The 21,611-nt window shown below is 36.1% G+C and overlaps 2 protein-coding genes across 10 annotated transcripts in view; one reads left to right on the forward strand and one right to left on the reverse strand.

Annotated features, from left to right (window-relative positions):
- Znf793 (zinc finger protein 793) overlaps window positions 1-11,285 on the reverse strand; it is a 39,383-nt gene extending 28,098 nt beyond the window's left edge. Inside the window, exons 1-2 of one of the 4 annotated variants that reach the window (XM_063252162.1) lie at window positions 11,158-11,285; window positions 6,346-6,475 (exon numbers count right to left, since the gene is read on the reverse strand). The gene's annotated coding sequence lies outside the window, so the exon portion shown is untranslated. Of the gene's footprint in view, window positions 1-6,345; window positions 6,476-6,876; window positions 7,523-7,655; window positions 7,791-11,157 lie in introns of those variants that run through there. The other 3 variants (XM_013149857.3, XM_063252163.1, XM_003467337.5) reach the window with 3 other exon arrangements.
- Window positions 7,945-21,611, forward strand: part of Znf569 (zinc finger protein 569) — a 100,707-nt gene continuing 87,040 nt past the window's right edge. For all 6 annotated transcript variants that reach the window (XM_063252104.1, XM_063252096.1, XM_063252100.1 and 3 more), the window contains exon 1: window positions 7,945-8,158. The gene's annotated coding sequence lies outside the window, so the exon portion shown is untranslated. The remainder of the gene's footprint in view (window positions 8,159-21,611) is intronic.

Consider the following 21,611-nt stretch of genomic DNA (forward strand, 5'->3'; position numbering starts at 1 on the left):
TAGAACCCAAGGCACTGTTCGTGCTGGGCAAGAACGATCTATCACTGAACTACAATCCCCAGTCCTCGTATTCACTTTTAACCAGCCACCTTTCTGAACTTTCTTTGATCCTGTATTCAAGTGATCCTGCTGCCTACGTATCCTGGTATGGGGCTACAGTTTCATGCTATGCCCAGTTTAACTTTCTTAACTACAATATTTTTAGCGTTAATCCTTTTTAGCTTTGGAAATATATAATTACTTTACCCACAAATACATAAAGGTTTTTCCCCTCAACATATTTATCTTCTTGTCTCACTCCCTGATTAAATGCATTGTCTACCACTCTAAAAGAAAGCAAATCATAATAGGGTCAAATTGTTTCCTTTTTTTTTTTCCTGGTACTAGGGATCGAACTCGTGACCTCGCGCTTGCCAAGCAGGCGCTTATGCCACTGAGCTAAATCCCCAACCCCTTGCTTCTTTTCTTTTCTTTTTTTTTTTTAAGACAAGGTCACTCTGTATATATTGCTAAGTAACCCAAGCTGAGCTCAAACTTGCACTCCTCCAGCTTCAGCCTTCCATAGTGCTGAGATTACAGGTATGTGCCAATATGCCAGGTTAGAAATTGCTTGCTTGAATGAGAAGTCTGCTATTGATTTTCAATGCACAGTATAGAAGGTTTTATATTAAGAAAATCATTTAGTCAGACTTTACTACTGCTTTTTTAAAAAACTCAAAAATGGGCATGGTGGCACATACCTGTAATCTCAGCACTATGGAAGGCTGAGAGGATCACAATTAGTTCAAGGCCAGCATAGGCCTGCCTAGTGAATTCAGGGCCTGCCTAAACTACATAGAGAAACCTTGTCTCAGAAAACCAAAGTAATAATAATTCCAGAACTGATGTTAAATCTTATCAAATTCCTATCTATGAGATAACTGTATAGTGTTTTCCCGTGGCCTAATGTGAAATTTATTAACAAATTCTTTAAGTAATAAGGAACTTATATTTTAGGATAAATTTTTTCTTGATCATAATGCATTATTTCAATGTTAAATTTCGGTTAAGAGTTTGCATACATATTCAAAAGGCCGTTCTACAGCTTTCTTAGGCCAAGACATAATATCTAGTTTTGGAAGCAATGCAACAATACTAGGCTTTTTTTTTTTTTTTAAGGTGGTAGTCATTTCATCCTTCATAAACTCCCTAGAAGAATTTAACTATCTGAAGAAGTACATTTTACTTAGAAGTCACTTCACATGTAAGGAATTACCATTTAAACTAAGCATGGTGATGTCATTGAGCTCCAAGAGAAAAAGAAGCAAGAAAGAGGTGGTATATGAGAATCTTTTTGAGTATTTTTACTTTTCACGGCTCATCTTTTATTCTTCTTTATGTTTGCTTGTTTGAGACAGGGTCTCACTATGTAGGTTAGGCTGGCCTTGAACTCACTGTGTAGTCCAGGCTGGCATCCGCCTTCCAAGTGCTGGGATTACACCACACCCATCTTACTTCTTAAGGATCTTTGGTATACCCATGTATCCAAAAAAAATCATCTTTTGCATGGCTATTCTTAAACTCTTTAAAGTTTTATATAAATACTGTGGGTTTTTGGTTTTTTATTTGGGATGAGGTCTCACAATGCTGCCCAGGCTAGGGCTCAAGGGATCCTCTTGCATCAGCCTCATGACTAGCTGGGACTACATGTACCACTGTAACTGGCTAAAAATACCATTTAATTATATAGTTATTCCCCTTTTGAATTTCTAATCTATATGCTGATTTGCTACTTGACTTGACATGATTTACTATTAGTTTTTATTACCAATTTTAAAATATCAGGTCTATCAGTTTTTCCTTTGTAGCTCACTAATTTCTCCTTTTCTATTTACTGATTCCTTCTGCTTCACATATGTATACTTTAACTTCCTTGATTGAATGTTTCATCAAGACAAAAACCATAGAAAACCATCCATATTCAGTTCAATGTCAATTGAGACATGTCACATATTATTTTACCTCATCTTTCTCATTTAGATTTTTAAAATATAACATTGTCTGGGGAAGTAGCTCAGTGATAGAGCACTAGCTTAGCATGAATGAGGTCCTGGCTTCACTCCTAGCACTAGAAAAAAATAATAATATGGTTCATCATCACAGAATAAACAAATCTATGCCTGTGTATGGCTCATTTCATGTGGTTTTGACAATTTACACTTATAAAAGTTCATATCTTTTTCTACTGTAGCTCCTTGTATCTTATTCTGAAAACACAGCAGAAATCTGTCAGGTCCAGGGTTGAGCTTGGAGGATTTTTATCTATGAATAGACCTGATGTCACAGCTCTTTCTCTGTAACTAGCCAATTTCCCAAGATGTTTAAGATTCTGAAGGCCTGGACTTTGGCTAATCTAACCCAATATTTTAAACAGTATTGTAAGTTCCCAATCTGTATCCCTACTTTACACATTAAAAGGATATATCTTTATATTTATACTGATAAACCCAGAGAGAATAAGGGGAAACATCTACAATAAATGTAGAATAAATACTGCAATTAGAAAAATTTAGGGCCAGGGATTTAGCACACTGGCATAAGTGCCTGTCTGGCAAGCGTGAAGTCGTGATTTCAATCCCTGGTACCACCAAAAAGAAAAAAATAAATAAATAAAAACCACCATTTAACAGCCATAATAGTAGTAAGTAATTCAGACAAGAATCATTAATGAATCCTAACATGAGGCAATGAAAGTTTGAGAAAGTTTGAGATTACTTACAAAACCCCAAAATATCTCTCTACCAAGATATCTATTAATAAAACTTTTACTGGAGAAATCCTGTGGACATAACCTTAACCAAAGCTCAAAGTTTACATCATCATTAATGTGACAAGCCAGTATCAAGTATTACTTGATATGGAACATTTGGAAAGGACACAGCAGCATCACTTCTTGGTATTCCTGCCAAAGATGTACAACATGACACCCATTTGTGAGGAAAAATCAGGAAAATTCAAATTTTAGGACAACCTATAAAAAATAACTGTCCTGTTATTTCTGACCAGAAATGTCCTGGTCAAAAAAGATTTAAAATGACTAAGAAAATATTCCAAATTAAAGGAGTCTAAAGAAATATGACCACTAAATGCAACATGAAATCCTGGTTCAGATGTCTTGAAACACAAGAAAGAATTGCCATAAAAGACATTACTGGAAAAAGTGGAGAGATCTAAACAAAGTCAGTCATCAGATAATATTTTAATATGAACTTTCCTGCTTTCAATAATTATATGGAGGGGCTGGGGGTTTAGCTCAGCGGCATAAGCACCTGCCTTGCAAGCAGGCAGTCGTGAGTTCGATCCCTGGTACAGATAAAAAACGAAAAAGACAAAAAAAAAAAAAAAAAAAAAAGAAAGAAAATTATATGGAAGAAAATGTCCTTGTACTTAGGGAATATATATGAGGGTAAAAGTCATGTCTACAATTCACTATTACACAGTTCAAAAAAATTGCCAGGCATTGTGGCACATGCCTGTGCATATCCTAGCATTCAGGAGGCTGAGGCAGGAGGATTGTTGCCAGTTTGAGGCCAGTCTGGGCTACACAGTGAATTCAAGAGCAGCCTGAACAACATAGTGAGACTCTATTTCAAAAAAACAAAAAACAGAAACAAAAATTAATATGTTCATATATATAGACAAAAAAATATTCAAATGTAATAAGCAAAATGTTAATTACTGCAGAATTTGGGTAAAGGATATGACAGGAATAGCTGTATTATTCTTATAACTTTCCTAAGTCTGACATTTTAAGAAACAAAACAAAACCTCATGTTTGCAAGCAAATGAGCAAAGTAGAAGATCTATCAACTGAAGGAGCAGGTGTGCTGTTTTAGCAGATAGTTCAACTGGGATATGAGGGACAGATATGTCTCCTTTACCTCACAGTAAATCTATCATCCACAAGAATTGCCACAAAAGACCTGTCCTGGAACAGGAAGCATTTGTTTAACCATTATTCTTTAGCTTCTGGGCAGCCAACCCTAAGAGAGGCTCTTTTATATGCTGTCTTACTTAGGTCTCTGCAGCCAACAGTCAGTCTCTAAAAGGTAAGAGATTTTGACCAAGGAATTCTGAAATCCCCTCCAAATTACCTACTGAAAAGAGGCTACCATAACTTACAAACTTCAAAACAAGACACAAAGCCTAACATCCTCAAGATCTATTTCACTGATCACGTTTTTGGCTTTCAGAGGGAGTAAAAGAAAATAGCCACTATCCAGATATATTTATTCAGATTATTTACTGTATCTGATTGAAGTTCAGTAATATAAAAGGAAATACACATTGAATTTACAATCCAATTCAAATTAAGGAAAACAACCCAATGGTCCCATTACTGAGTATATAACCAAAGGAAATAAAATCAAAGAGTTATTTGCACTCCCACAGTAGCAGCACTATTCACAACAGTCAGGATTTGGAATCAACAAATGTCCATCAACAGATAAATGGATAAAGAAAATGCAGTACATATATATATAACAGAATGAGATTCAGCAAGAAGAAGTGATGAAATCCTGCCATTTACAACAAGATGGATGAACCTGAAGGCTATGTTAAGTAAAATAAGCCAGACACACAAAGACAACTACTATATGATTCACACATATGAGGAATCTAAAATTTAATTTCATGGAAGTAGAGATTAGAATAGCGGATACCACAGACTGGGGAGGCACAAGAAGAAGGAAGGAGAGTTGGTCAATGAGTACAAAGTTACAAGTAGACAGGCGGAATAAATTCTGTCGTACTACTGCATAGTAGGGAGATGATAGTTAACAACCATTTACTATGTATATCAAAATTGCTAGAGGACCTACTGAAAGCACTTCCCACAGAAAAATGAGAACTATCTGAGATGATGGGTAATTACCTTGATTTGACTATTATACAACATATATACATACTGAAACATCACATTATATCTCATAAATACATACAACTCTTACCTATCAATTAACAAATAATTTTAAGAGCTGGGCATGGAGGCATAGGTCTGTAATCCCAATGCTCAGGAGGCTGAGGGAGGTGGATTGCTATGAGTTTAAGGCCAGCTTGAGCTACATAGTGACCTCAAGGTCAAACTGAACTACATAGGGAGACCCTGTCTCAAAAAGTCAAAAAATAACAATAATAATTTTTAAAATATACAAAACCATTCCACCATACAATATTAGAGCAAGTGGCTGGGGATTTAGCTCAGCGGCATAAGCGCCTGCCTTACGATATTAGACCAAAGTACCTCTAGAGTGGCAGTGTGTACTAACTAGTAAAGAAGCCTTCAAGTTGGTAGAAATGATACATATCTCGATCTTGGTTGCAGTTACTTGACTCTGTAATACAAAAATTCATTGCACTACATCCTTAAAATAAGCATTATTTTGACTATGTGTATAGATGTACTTTAAAAAAATTTATTAATCTAGAAAAATGTTTTAAAAATAAAATATTCTTAATTAAAATGTTAAAAATTTTGTTCAAACAGACCCACATTTTGCCACTAACCTCCCCACACCCCACTTCCATGAATGTTCCTTTATATTAAAGGTCAAAAACAGACAAGATCAAGGTGGTTGTTGTGATGCACACCTGTAATTCTTGCACTAGGTAGGCTGAGGGAAAAAGATCACCACTCAGTTTGAGGCTAGTCGGGGCTACACAGTGAGTTCAAGTCCAACCTGAACTACATGATGAGATTCTGTTCAAAAAATAAAAAATAAAATAAAAGAGCCAATCTGTAATAGTAGAAGTCAGGAGGATGATTGCCATTGGTATAATTACTGGAAGGGCATACCATAGGGGCTTCCAGAGTGCTACAAATGCTATTTTCTGATTTAAGTGTATTATCCACAGGTGATTTCTTTGTGACAGTGCAGTGAACTGTATTTGTATATATATATATTTTGCATGTATCTTAAATCTCCAAAGTTTCATAAGGAATTGATTCATAGAGGTCAAACATGCCTAAAAAATACAGGGCAAACCAGGCATGATATGTATGCCTAGGATCCCAGTACTCTGGCAGCAGAATCCTAAATTCAAGCCCAGCTTGGGTAATTTAGTGACTTAGCAAGACCTTAACTCAAAAAAAAAAAAAAGGTTAGGGATGTAGCTCACTGTGAAGGCCCCGGGGTTAATCCCCAGTATCATAAAACAAAACACATCATGACAGTGTCTCTTAGAACACAGTAAGTTTCTTTTCCTTTGATAAGTTACGTTTAAGGTTAGCCTAGAAAAAATTTCCAAACTCAATTTACTTTTTTAGTCAAATCTTAATCTTACATTATCAGCTTAGATACTTACTTAGTAAACTTTCTGTTTTCTAACCATAGGCAAGGTCACATCCATTTTGGTTGCCATAGTGTAAGAAACTAGGTTCACTCTTGGAATGAGGTCACAGACAGATATGTCATCATCTTTGCTAAAAAGAACCCTAAAGGAAATACGAAAAAGAAATATGCATTAGATTTCTGACAAGAGCAAAAGGAGCTACATCTTTAATAAGAGGTTACTTAGTAAGTACTTGATCTTTTGAAAGCATTTTCATTATTGTGTGGAGCTATTTTAAAAAGGAGAGGGTTTGAGTTTTGAGGTGGCTCTTGGCCAAGAGGGACTGCATGGAACTGGCTTCTCAACTAAGGAGTGTCACATCAATGAAATGGTTATCCATTATATGGGGTTGCAGCCTCAAATCCTTGATTCTCCTGTGCACAATCTCTGAATTTGACAAGTCTCCTCAACACCAATCCCTATAAGGTTTCTAATGACAAAGAAACACGGTGTCTCCAATCACAATCCCCCAAATCTCCAAAGCCCAGAGATTTCTGTACTCACCAATATCCTGATGTGTCCATATCTAACCAAAGAAAGCCGCTGGTCAGTGACTACATAGTTCACTGATACAATCTGATCAGTCTTGAACCTACCCTGATCTCCAGTGATATTCCAAGACTTGAGACCAACAGCTTATCGCACGGTGTTTCCACTCTTATAGCCCAATCACGAACCCACTCTGATCTCTTTATACCTCACTCCCAGATCTACAAAAGTTCAATCATGAATACCTTGGTATTTCTCATCAAGGATCAATCACTAATGGCTCAAAGCATGTCTTCACATCGAGCCCCACTGACTCTCTCAGCATGCAACCCCAAAGCTTCTACAATCAATTCAAATAACCAAGACATTGTTCCCCCAAAGAACTTAAAACTTCCAATCATTGAGCCTCTCAGGCTTTCCATTACTGAGCCTCGATGTACTCAAAAAGAGTACCTTCAAAAAACCTCACTTGGCCCCACATCCATGAAGACCATAACTAACCATCACCAGGACCCTGTTAATCAAGACATTTCACAGAACCTTCGTTTACTAATTCCCAGACATTCTCAACCTGTCTTCAGAAACCCTGCCACTAATTCCCACAAACCTCCGCCCGCCACCACCGAACGTCAACGAAGCTCAGAAACCAAATCACTAAACACTTCAGTTATCTCGCCTTGACCCTTATGGGTACCCATAACTGACCCAGTCAGGCCACCGTAGTCCCAGGTCAACCTCCTGCACAGATTAAAGCTTTACTTTCTCTAATTATTCGCATTTACCCATATCAGTACCTCCAATCCGAAACTGCTCTCATTATACGCTGTCTCACCGCAGTACAAGCTCTTCCCAGCCCAAGGAGCCGGTGCGCAGACTCAGTCACGACTTTGAGGCTGTAGGCCGCCATCAGGCAACCTTCCAGAGAACAGGATTCTGGGCAGAATTTCAATAGGAGGTATGATGGCCGCACACTCTTGACGATCACTTGACGGGAGCGGCCATGTTTTAAACTTTTCCGTACAAGGAATGACCAAATCCTTTGCTACACCAACGGATGATTCGCTATTTAAGGCGGGGTGAAGCAAGCACCGCAAGAAACATCGACACAATTCTTATAGCTTCTCTTATCGCTTCGGACTCCTAAATCCCATGTGACCAACATTCAGGAGCCTGGATCTCAAAACTGAAACTTCTTTGTCTCCCAAAGCCCAGGCCGTTAAGTAGGTTGGTCACATATATTTTTACGGCTTCTTACGCGCAACGAGCGTGGCCATCTCCTAAGAGGAGCTCCCATACGGTAAGATGAAATTTTTCAGAGGCAGAACTAGGAGTTGGAGCTCGGTGACGTTACTGCCTCTAACTCTGAAGTGGTCTGTGCAGGGGTCTCGGCTTCACGTGCGGGCGGGGCCTCGAGGAAGGGGCGAGGCAAAAGGAGGAGCCCGAGTAGAAAGTTCCCTATCCCTTACTGAAAAGATGCTGAAATCAGGGTCGTTATCTTAAGTGACGGGTCCGAGAATCTGACCTTAGAAAAATTATGAATGCAAGTAATTTGTCTGATAGGCGAAGCGGGAAGGATGGAAATCAATAGCACCAATGAGCAAATTATCCTGTGAGCAATAGGAGTTCTATCTTGAGCTCTGGGAGATTACGTAGAAACCACCTCCAGTGTCCCACCCAAAGCCTAAGGAAGCTGATTGAGGTATGCGCCATTACACATGCCTTACAGTTCAAGGGTTCCTCTTCACGCGTTAAAGCCAAGCCTGGGCTCGAAGAGTCCCGCACTCGCATACAGTCTGCAAGGGAGGATAATGAGTGCTCAGGGGAAGTGTTAGGGTGCTGACAGCACTCGCTGGAGACCTGCCTTCCAAAGTTCCATCCAAAGCAGTGCTCTGCACATCACAAGCACTGGAACATCTCTAGAAATCATTGCTTTATCCTAAAAAGTAGCTTTAAAATCCTAATTTTAGGGGAACAGTACTGTCACCTTAAACTCAACTACTCCGGAGGCTGAGACAAGAGAATCATAAATCCGAGGTCAGCTTTGGCAGTGTAGTAAGACCCAGCCTCAGAACGTAATGAGGAAATCAGAGTAACAAAGAGATGAAAATAAAATGGGGTGAGTGTGTAGCTCTGTGGAAAAATACTTGTCTAACATGCTTAAGGACTCAAGTTCCATCCCCAGCCTGGGAAGAAACAAAAAATCCTAATTTCAACTGGTCATAATAGGAATAGGATGTTTGTCGCTGGCCTCTAAAGTGGTTTATAATGATTCCTAGTATTCACACGCTTGTGAAGTCCCTTCTCATATAGTGGCAGGGTTGGTCTGTGAGACTAATACAAAAGCGATGATGCATCACTAATGAAATTAGGTTGCAGAAGACTCCTTGACTTTTGTCTCAAAACTGCTATGTTCTGTAGACCTTGAGACAGACTATGGAGGGCCCCATGTATTCAGAAACTAGGTTTTTAGTCAGTACTCTGAGGGGAACTGAGCTCTTCCTGTAACCTACTTGGTCATTTTAGAAACAGATCATTCAGTTCCTGAGACAACTGCGAGGCCTAATCAATATTTGACTATGACTGCACAACTCAGTTAAAGTCACATAGCTAGGGCTGAGAGGGTAGATAGGTGGTAGAGCACACAAGACCCTGGTCTTTCTCCCCGAACCAGAAAAACAAAAAAGCCAAAGCAACAACAACGACAAACTCCACACAACTATAGCAGCAACAACAACTGGCCCACAGAAAATATTTGAGACTACTATATGTTACTTTTAAGCTGCTGAGTTTGAAGCAATTTGTTATGTGTCAATAGGTAACTTCAAAGCTATGCTAAAATACTATATTTGACACATCTAAATTCCTTAAATAACTTATTAAACTTGTGAGATTATTAGCAGTTTATCATCCATCTATATGATAGAAAAACTGAAGGATTATGACTGGTAGATTTTAACAATTTATCAAAACTTTAGCCTTCTATCATTTGAATATAAGTGGTTTATCTGACAGTGCTTTACAGCGATTATTAGCAGTTACTAAAAGGGACTATAGAGTGCCTGTTACATGCTTGCCCTGTCGCTAGTCCCCACTCATTTCAATGGCTGGTGGTATTCTAGAATAAACTGATGAAGCTGTGCAACTGGTAAATTGTCACTCAACCACATGGTAGCAGGAATATGACAATTCAGGAAAGGGGAAAGATGGAAATATTAAAAACTGCTACAATTAAAGACTGCTGAAAACTCTGTGAGGCTATTGTTACCATCACTATGAGGCTATTGTTATCATCACTATATGAGAGAAATTTCAGGTGAAATGACCTTTTCATAATCACTATTACTGTAGGAAGTAGAGCTACAAGGAGTCTGAGCTAGGGATGTCTGTTGTGTTTGTTTTCTGTTATTAATAAATAACTTAGCTCTATCACTTTAAAAAGACCAAAGGCTTATTTTGTTTTACACTATAGAGGTTACAATCCATGATCCATTGGCTCTGTTACTTTGGGCCTGTGGCAAGGCAGCATATAATGGCAACATTGTATAACAAAACCATTCACCTAAAAGGCAATTAATTGGGAAAGAGAAGAGAAAGAAATGCAGATCCCACAATCCTCTTCAAGGTCACTTCCCCAGTGATCCAAAGACCTCCTGCTTGGCCCTACCTCATATATATTCTACCACTTCAAAATGACACCAAAAACAATAGGTTTTTGGAAGACAGTCAAGATTTAAACTATAGCATCTGTATTATACACAGGTATAAGATCATGGTATTACTGTTTGCTAAAAATTTATCAAAAACCACAATATATCTAAGGCACTGAATTAGGGAACAAAGTATGATATGTGCGCACATGTGTATGTGTGTGAGTGCATGTGTACATGCAGCCATATATACATATATGCTGTTGGGTCCTATTCAGGAAGTCTTTACCTCTGCCTGTGGGTTAAGATGTTTCCCTTATGTTTTAACAGTTTCAGTGTTTTGGGTTTTATGTATAGATCTTTCACTTATCTTAAATTATTTTTGCACAGGATAATAGAGAAGGAGCCAGTTACATACAGATATCCAGTTTTCCCAGCTCTATTTGTTAAAGTCTATTTTCAACATGTGATTTTTGGCTCCTTTGTCCAAAATCAGATGGTTGGAATCATGAGGGTTTATTTCTGTGTCCTCTATTCTGTTCATCTATGCAGGTATTCCTACTTTAACAACTGTCTTAGTTACTTTTTACTCTTTGCTGAGACAAAATACCTGAAGCCCAAGTTGGGAAAGGAAAGGTTTATTTCTTACAGTTTTTGGAGGTTTCAGTCCACACTCAGTTGGCTCCAAAGCAGGCGGGCATGGCTGGGCGCAGTCTATGGCGGCTGTAAACAGCAAGCTTGAACCAGCAAAGAGCAAGACTCACCTTCTTCCTGCCATTACATCACATCCTGGCTCCACCCCTTTGTGGGTGGAGCACTGACACCATCAATCCAAGTACTAGACAATGAACCAATCACAAATGCACAATGCAAATTCATGAGGCCTGGGGGACACAGACATAAACCATGACAACAACGTATCTTCTTAAGGATTGTTTAGACATACTATGGAGGCGAGCTGTTCAAACTAATGACCTGTGTCTCATCATATATATATTATATACATACATATATATATAATATGATATATATATATATGCACATATATAACTGTGCATTTTGTTTATAGAGCCTCAAGGTTTTTTTGCACAATACACCTTGGTTATTTTTGCTACTATACAGTACAGTACTGTAGTTTTATGTTCTGTTATGCATTACAGCACTGCATGTAAGAGTTATGCAAATAAAAGCAAAGTCATCAAGTTCAAGTTTCCTTTGAACATTTCTTTATTCTGAATATTATAAGGTATGTGGAGTACTATTTACAGTTCCTCATTTAATGATCAATTCTTGTAACAACTTAGTCACAGGAACATAATTTGGTTGTTAAATGAAGAGTGTCTGTATGTCTATTTTTGTGCCAGTACTATGCTGGTTTCGTTAATAGGTCTTTTATTTTTGATGCCTCCAGCCTTACTCTTTTTACTTAGGATAGCTTTGGATGGTCCATATCTCTTGTGTCCCATATGAAATTTAAGTTCGTTTTTTCTAATTCAGTGTAGAATTTCATTGGTATTTTGATGAGGATTGCATTGAATCTGTAAATTGCGTTTGGTAATATGGCCACCTTTACAATATTAATTTTTCCAGTCCATGAATGTGGGAGGTCTTTCCATTTTCTAGTGTCTTCTTCAATTTTTCAGTGTTCTAAAATTTTCATTATAGAGGTCTTTCACCTCCTTGGTTAGACTGACTCCTAGATATTTTATTTTTTCAAACTATTATGAGAAAATTTTTTCCTGGTTACTTTATTAGCTAGTCCATTATTGATGTATAAAAAGATGGTTTTAAAATGTTGGTTTTATATCCTGCTACTTTGCTGAGTTGGTTTTTCAGCTCTGAAAATCTGATGAAGACTTTAGAGTCTTCCTAAATATAGGACAAATTCATCTGCAAACAAAGGATAATTTTACTTCTTTCTTTCTTATTGCATCTTTCTCTTCCCTAATTACTCTAATTCATATTTCAAGAATTGTATTGATGGGGCTGGGGATTTAGCTCAGGGGTATAAACACTGCCTTGCAAGTGTGTGGTTGTGAGTTCAATCTCTGGTACCTATTGATACATATGATAAAAAATGAAAAGACAAAAAAAAAAGAAGAACTGTATTGACTAGCAGTGGCGAAAGTGGCCATTTTTGCCTTATTCCGGATTTTATAGGAAATGCTTTGTTTTTCCCCATTCAGAATGATGTTGGCTGTGGTTTTGTCATACATGGCCTGTACTGTATTGAGGAATGATTTTTTTTTGTCTTTTTGAGACAGTTTCACTGTGCAATTCAGGCTGACCTTGAACTCACTTTGTAGCATAGGCTGGCCTTGATTTCACAGCAATCCTCCTGCCTCAACCTCCTGGGATTAAGACACCTTGAGGAATGATCTTTTTTTTTTTTTAACACCAAGTACATTTATTAGAAAAGAAGTAAGTTATGAAATATCCTCATATCTTTCTGTAAGAAATTAGAAATAAAAGAACACCAAAAACTAATAGAAGAAAATAATAAAGATCAGAAAACACAATCCCTTATCAAAATGACAAAATCATTTTTCATAAAATTGACATTTTGATTCTTACATTCCTGTAAAAATACAGAAGATTCAGAATAGTCTAAACAACTTTGATAAAGGAACAAAATTAGAGCTCCAACCCTCCCCAAACCCATGACTTATCACAAAGTTACACCAATCATGACAAAATAGCAATGATATCAAGATAGACAAACAACCAAGGCACAAATAAGTCCCAAAACATATACCCACATAACAGATAATTGATTTCTGGCAAAGATGCAAAAGCAAATTAAGTGTATAAAGAGTTGTACCTTCAACTAGATATCCACATGCAAAAAACCCCCAAAACATAGCACATCAAAAATTTCTTAAGACACTCAAAATGGCTTACAGTGGGTTAGTTGAAGTAAAGGCAGGTGTGACCTGAGTCTGTTTTGGCTGAGGTCATTCTCTCCGGGACAAAAATACTGAGACAAATTGTAGAAGGGAAGGCAGAATCTACAGAGTTGTTTAGTGAAGGGATCCATTGAATTTGCTTCTGAACAGGCCATGTGGATGACAAAGGAGGCCATTATGCTTCTTCTTTTTTTAACTATCTTAACTATCTTTCATATACATATACATACACATACACATGTTTTTCTTTCAACTTGTCACAGCAATGAAACAATCCAATATTTACACACGTATGTTTTATTTATTTTACTAATGAATATGTTCTTAAAGTGCACCCATTTATCTATAATGATGTCCAGTTTATCATTCTTTATGGTTGAGTAGTATTCCATTGTATAGAATTATCATATCTTTATCATCCATTCCTCATTCGATGGGCATCAATCTTCTTTTTCAGAGTAGTGTAGTTTTCAATGTAGAAGTCTTTCACTTCCTTTGTTAGGTTGATTCCCCATATTTCATTTTTTGGATGCTATTGTGAAAGGTGGTGTTTCCCTACTTTCTCTCTCAGTGAGAAATAACTTTTGTTGTTTGTGTACAGGAAAGCCATTGATTTTTGAATGTTGACTTTATATGCAGCTATGCTACTGAATTTGGTTATTAAATCTAGTATTAAGATGGAGTTTTGGATATCTTATTTATAGAGTATCATGTCATACACAAATAATTTAACCTCTTCCTTTTGTATCATTATTCATTTTATTTCTTTCTCTTGTCTAACTGATCTAGCTAATGTTTCCAGAGCTACATTAAATAGAAATGGTAACAGTGAACATCCTTATCTTGTTCTGATTTTAGAGTGAAAGCTTTCAGTTTTGTCCATTTAGTATGGTGTTGGCTATCAGTTTTTCAAAGATGGCTTTTAACAGATTGAGGTGAAGACCATCTATTCCAATTTTCTGTAGAGTTTTTATCATGAATGAGTGTTGGATTTAGATGCTTTTTCTGCATCTACTGAGGTAATCAGATGGTTTTTGTCCTTGGCTTTGTTAATGTGGTGTATTACATTTATTGATTTGCGTGGTTTTTTTTTTCTTTTGAGAATGCAGTTCAGCTGGCCTTGAAACCACTATAGAGCCTAAACTGGCCTCAAACTCACAGAAATACTCCTACCTCAGCCTCCCAAGCCCTTGGATTACAGGCACGTATCACCATGTCTGGTTGACTTGCATATGTGGAACCATGCCTGCATCCCTGGGATGAATCTTACTTGGTCATCCTATATAATCTTCTTGATGATTTGCTGTATTGTGTTTGCCAGTATCTTATTGAGGATTTTTGTATCTATGTGCATTTGGGAGATTGGCTTGTGTTCTCTTTGTTGGTTGAGTCCTTCAGTGGTTTTAGTTTCAGGGTAATACTTGCTTCCAAGAATGAATTTGGGAGTATTGTTTCCTTTTCAATTTCATTAAAGAGTTTAAGAAATAGAAGCATTAGGTCTTCTCTAAATTTCTTATAGAATTCAGCAGTGAATCTATCAGGGCCTGGGCTTTTCTTTGTAGGGAGATTTTTAATTAATCTTCAATTGTATTGAATGATATTGGTTTATTTAGAATTTTTATATATTGTTGATTCAGCTTTAGTAATTCATATGTATCTAAGAATCTGCCCATTTCTTCTGCATTTTCTATCTTGCTAGAATAAGGATTCTTGAAGTAGGTATAGATGATCATCTGGATTTCTGCAAAATCTGTGCAATTTTACCCTTTTCATTCCTATTTCCATGTATTTGGGTCATTCTTTACTCATTTTTTTTCCAGATTCTCCAATTTATAAGTGTATAGTCCCTAATAATCCTTTGAATTTCAGTGGTTTCTGTTGCAACACCATCTTTTTCATCTCGAACTGTGTTGAGTCTTCTCTTTCTTTTGGTTAGCTTGGCTAAGGATGTATCAATCTTGTTTATCATTCAAAAGAAATGACTGTTTCTTTTACTGGCCGTCAGTATTGTTCTTTTAGTTTCTATCTCAATAATCTTAGCTCAAATCTTTTTTTTTTCATTTTGTCAGATTTGGTTTTGGTTTTGGTTTTTACCCCCCAAAAAGAGATAAATGATTATTTGTGACCTCTCTGAATTTTTTATGTTGGCACTTTTAACTATAAACTTTCTCCTTAGAACTGATTTTGCTGTTTTTCAGGGATGCTGGTATGTTGTAGGTACATTTTCACTTGATTAGAGAAATTTTTAATTTTCTTCCTAATTATTCCTATGATCAGTGAATTTTCAAAAGTCTGTTGTTTACCTTCAAGGTTGTTGTATAGTTTCTGTGGTTTGTTTTCTATTGATTCCTAGTTTCATTCCATTATGATCTGAAAAGACGCAATAAATTATTTTAATTTTTAAAAATTTTTTTAAGTCTTGCTTTTTGGCCTAAAATACATTATGAAGAACATTCTATGAGTATTCTAAATATGTATTTGTAGTTATTGGATGGAATGTGCAGTTAAGAGATGTTAAATCAATCTAATCCATGCTGTACTTAAGTCTCATGTTTCTTGGTATTTTTTGTCTGAATGACCTATCAGTGAGAGTGGAGTATTTCTGTTCCCCACTACTAATATATTGGCACCTGTGGGTCCCTTTATGTTGAATAGTGTTTGTCTTACAAACTTTGGTTAACTAATGCTTGGACCATATATATTTATAACTGTTACATCTTCTTGATGGACTCATCTCTTTACCAATATGTAGTTGCCTTCTGTCTCAATTATTTTTATCCTTGCCAAGACAAAATACCCAGTATCCACAAATTAAGTAAAGAAAGATTTATTTAGCTCTCAGTTTATAGAAATTTTGCTCCATAGCAAAATTTGGCTGATTTCAAGACAGTGTGGCATGGCAGACGGGCATCACAGAGGAGAAACAGTTTATGGCATGGCAGGGCAGGCAGAAGGCGATAAGCCGCAGTCTGTTTCCCTTTTCTCTATATATTATCCAGCTGAATGCCTATTGATTGATGCCATCCTCACGCAGAGTGGGGCTTCCATTATCCCACCCGTAATCACAGTATCACACCCTTAATCCACGTTCACACATGTTAACTCAGCCACCTTCGAAACTCTTCCCTCTGTACGTGTCTTTATGGGGACATCTAGTTACAAAGCATAACACCTTCTATGTGTTGCCCAATTTTGCCTTGAAGTTTGCTTTGTTTGATATGAGTACAGGTACCCCTGCTTGCTTTCAGGTTCCATTTATATGAAATATTATTTCCCGTCATTTTACTTTCCTTTTCATGCTTTACTAGTAAAGTATGTTTTTTGCAAGCAGTAGAGTTGGGTCTTATTTTGTAATCCAGTCTGCAGTTTGTGTTTTTTAATTGAAGAATTAAGACCATTTATATTCCAGCAATGAAAAAATGTCCAGACTTGAACAAGTATTGGTACCATCTTTGACTTCTGTAAATAAAATCCTGAGGTTTATTTTCTTTTTTGGGAAGTTTATCTTTCAGGATAATAGGACAGCTTATTTTTAAAAAGCCTTAACCTGCAACTACTACTGACTTATTTTAGTTTCATACATATTACTCATGGGAGCAATAAATTTAATTTTTTATAAAAACAAAAATTCTTCATGGTAAATTTTTATTTTATAAACATATTGCAGAAGTATTTGTAATGTATAAATTAATTTCCAAAACACACAGGATGTTTCTTACAGTGCTGATTACAGATTTGTGTTTTATAAAGTTCACATTGAATAGCAGTTTCTGTGTCCTTGCTGCTGGGGCACATGACATTATTATTTTCTTTTGATTTTCTCAATAGATTGTCTGGCCTCTTCTATAATAGGAAACTGTATTTCTAGAATTTTTGCTGTAAGTTTTTATACTTTTATGGTACTTTTTAAGTGGTCATTCTGAAATGTGTAATTTCTCAATTAACTGCATCCCAAAGATTTTATTTTTTAAAATTTTTTATTTTAAAGAGATTAAGATAAAAGAGGACATAACAGCAGATCAGAACAGAACAATTTAAGCAACACAGTATTTCACCACAAGACAACCCAATATAACAGTAGCTACCATGTCTCTTTCCTTGAAATAGTTGAGCATACCTTCATACACAATAGTATCAAATATAACAAAATAGTATAAAACCATTAAAGAGAAAGAAAGCATTAGAGGGCATTGAGAATAACAGAAAATGAACAATGGTTACTATATTATCCCATTGTACATAAAAAATTTATTTACACTACCTACCACACATGATAAAATCCAATAAGATACAGTATGATGGTACCAATGGAAACAGAAGGACAGAAGTATGGTGGGACTTCAAAACAAGAAGATATTAAATCAGCACTGGCTATTATAATGTATTGTGTTCTTCAAAATAGATTTTTATACCATCACAGATAATGAAATCAAACCACGATAAAACCATTCCAACTAATGAATGGAAACATTATAAGGCTTCAAAGTAATGTAACAGGGAATCATGATTACCATAAACTTTTATGTACTCTTACCATTTCTTACACCAGGGAGACTATACAGTATTTATACATGTGAGATTGATTTATTTCACTTATGAGTATGGTCTCCATTTATTTATAAATATCTCAATGTGATCATTTTTTATAGCTGAGAGTACTCCATTATATAAAAATACCACAGCTTTTTTTTTTATCAATTCCTCAGTTGTTGGACATTTAGGTTGTTTCCAATATCTGGCTATTACAAATTATGCTGCTATAAACGTGGGTGCACATATATCACTATGGTATGATGTTTTCAGTTCTTATGCGAATATGTCTAGAAGCAGAATAGCTGGATCAAATGGGACTTCCAATCCCAGCCTTTTGAGAAATCTCCAGACTGACCTCCACAGTGGTTGCACCAGTCTACACTCCCACCAACAGTGCAGGAGAGTTCCTTTTTCCCCACAGCCTCTCCAGAATTTGTTGTTGGTACTTTTCTTGATCCTGGCCATTCTTTTTAGAGTGAGATGCAATCTCAGTGTGTTTTTAATTTGCATTTCTTTAATGAATAATGGTGATGAACATTTTTTCATGTATGTATTTGCCATTTGTATTTCTTCATCTGAGAAGTGTGTATTAATCTCAGATGCCCATTTTTGGATTGGGTCTTTGAATTTTGGGGGTTTGATTTTTTTTAAATTCTTTATATGTTTTAGACAGAAGTTCTTTGTCTGAGGGACAGTTCACTAAGATTTCTTCCCAGTTTGTAGGTTTTCTTTTCACTGTGCTGGAGATTTCTTTTGACATGCAGAAGCTTTTTAATAAGACGTGATCCCAGTTATTGATTCTGGGAAGTATTTCCCAGGCAGTTTGATTCCTGTTCATGGATTCTCTACCTACCCCTATGTCTTCAAGATTTTTACCCAATTTACCTTCCAACAGATTTAGTGTTTATGTTTTAATATTCAGATCTTTGATCCATTTAGATTTTAGTTTAGTACATGATGATAGGCATGGGTCTAGTTTTAGTTTTTGGCATAGGGAAAGCCAGTTTTTCCAACACCATTTATTAAAGAGACTGTCGTTCTTCCAGTGTACATGTTTGGCCCCTTTATCAAAGATAAGGTGATTGAGTGTGTTTGTAGTTGTAGTTGTATCTTCTAATCTATTCCATTGATCTTCAGATCTGTTTTGATTCCAGTACCATGTTGATTTTATTACAGTTGCTTTGTAGTATAACTTCAAGTCAGGGATTGGGATGCCTCCTGCCTTGCCTTTGCTGCTTAGAATTGTCTTTGCTATTCTAGATCTCTTCTGGTTCCAGATGAATTTTTAGGAGTGATTTCTCTAGATCTATGAGGTATGTTGATAGTATTTTCATTATGATTGCATTGAATCTGTATTACAGTTTTGGGACAATGGCCATTTTCACAATATTTATTCTTCCTATCCATGAATAAGAGATGTTTTTCCATTTTCTGAGATACTCTTTGATTTCTTTTTCAGCATATTATAACTTTCCCTGTATAGATCTTTTACGTCTTTCGTGAGGTTAATTCCAAAGTATTTCATTTTTTTGGATGCTAGTGTGAAGGGTATGGCTTCTCTTATTTCTCTCTCTGTGATTCTGTTATTAGTGTATAGGAATGCTATTGATTTTTGAGTATTGATTTTGTTTCCAGCTACAATGCTGAATTTATTATATCTAGGAGACTTTCAATGGAGTTTTGGGAGTCTTCTATGTAGAGCATCATATCATCTTCAAATAATGACAATTTTACTTCCTCTTTTCCAATCTTTACCCCTTTTATTTCTCTCTCTTGTCTAATTGCTCTGGCTAGTATTTCCAGTACTATATTAAATAGGAATGGTGATAAAGGACGTCCTTGTCTTGTGCCTGATTTTAAGGTAAAGGCTTTCAATTTTTGGCCATTTAATATGATGCTGGCTGTTGGTTTGTCATAGATGGCCTTTATCATATTGAGGTAAGGACCATGTATTCCAATTTTCTGTAAGGTTCTTATCATGAATGAATGTTGGACCTTATCAAAAGCTTTTTCTGCATCTATAGAAATGATCATGTGATTTTTACTTTTGGCTTTATTGATATTGTGGATTACATTTATTGATTTACATATGCTGAACCATCCCTGCATGCCTGGGATGAATGTCACTTGGTCGTGGTGTATAATCTTCTTGATGATTTGCTGCATCCTGTTTGACAATATTTTATTGAGGATTTTTGCATCTGTGTTCATTAGGCAGATTGGTCTGTAGTTCTCTTTTTTAGTTGGGTCTTTCTCAGGTTTTGGTACTAGAGTAATATTTGCTTCAAGGAATGATTTAGGAAGAATTGCTTCCCTTTAGATTTCATTGAAGAGTTTGAAGAGTGTCGCCATCAAGTCTTCTTTGTATTTCTTGTAGAATTCTGCAGTGAATTCGTCTGGGCCTGGGCTCTTCTTTGTAGCTAAGGACTTAATTACATTTTCAATTTCATTAATAGAAATTGGTTTATTCAGCAGTTTTACATCTTCTTGACCCAGCTTTGGTATTTCATATGTTTCTAGGAGTCTGTCCATTTCCTTCTGTATTGTCGAACCTGAGAGTAGAGGTTTTTGAAATAGGTGTTGATGATCTTCTGGATTTCCACAGTCTGTAGTGATTTCACATTTTTCATTCCTTATTGCATGAATTTCAGCTATTTCTTTTCCTTTTTAAATAATGTTGTCTAGGGACTTATCAATTTTATTTATTCTTTCAAAGAACCAACTCTTTGATTCATTGATTCTTTGAATTGTTTTCTTAGTCTCTATTGCATTGATTTCTGCTCTGCTTTTTATAATTTCCTCCCTTCTTTTGGCTTTGGGCTTGACTTGTTCTTCTTTTTCTAGATGTTTGAGGAGTAGTATCAGGTTGTTTACTTGTATTCGTTCTGTTTTCCTGATGAGGGAACTCAGTGCAATAAATTTTTCTCTGAGGACTGCTTTCATTGCATCCCACAGATTCTGTTAAGTTGTATTTGTATTTTCATTTGCTTGTAGGTATTTTTTAATTTCTTCTTTAATTTCCTCTGTGACCCACTGATTGCTCAAAAGTGTATTATTCAATTTCCATGTGTTTGTGTGGGTTTTGCAGTTTCTTTTATCATTAATTTCTAGTTTCACGGCACTATGATCTGATAACATGCATGGGATAATTTCAATTCTTTTGCATTTATTTAAATATGTTCTGTGAGCTAGTATATGGTCTGTTTTAGAAAATTTCCCATGTGCTGCTGAGAAGAATGTATATTCTGATGTTGTTGATGGGATACTCTGTATATGTCTATCAAGTCCATTTGTTCAGATGTGGTTTATTTCTGTTATTTCTTTACTGATTTTCTGTCTGGTTGATCTGTCCCTTGGTGTCAATGGTGTGTTAAGGTCTCCTGTTATAATTGTGTTATTGCTAATTTGGCTTTTCATTTCTATTAATACTTACATTGTATAACTAAGTGCTCTGGAATTTGGTGTATATATATTTAAGATTGTTGTCTCTTCCTCTTGAAGTTTTCCCCTAACTAGTATGTAGTGACCTTCTTTATCTCTTAGGATCATTCTTGGTTTGAAGTTCACATTGTCTGCAAAAGAATAGCTACCCCTGCTTTTTTTTTCAGTTCCTGTTGCATGAAGTATTGTTTTCCATCCTTTGACTTTCAGTGTGTTGAGTTTC

Source organism: Cavia porcellus, unplaced genomic scaffold (genome assembly GCF_034190915.1).
Source record: "Cavia porcellus strain 051 isolate PalLab524CR breed Dunkin Hartley unplaced genomic scaffold, mCavPor4.1 scaffold_7, whole genome shotgun sequence".
In the NCBI taxonomy this organism is placed as follows: Eukaryota; Metazoa; Chordata; class Mammalia; order Rodentia; family Caviidae; genus Cavia; species Cavia porcellus.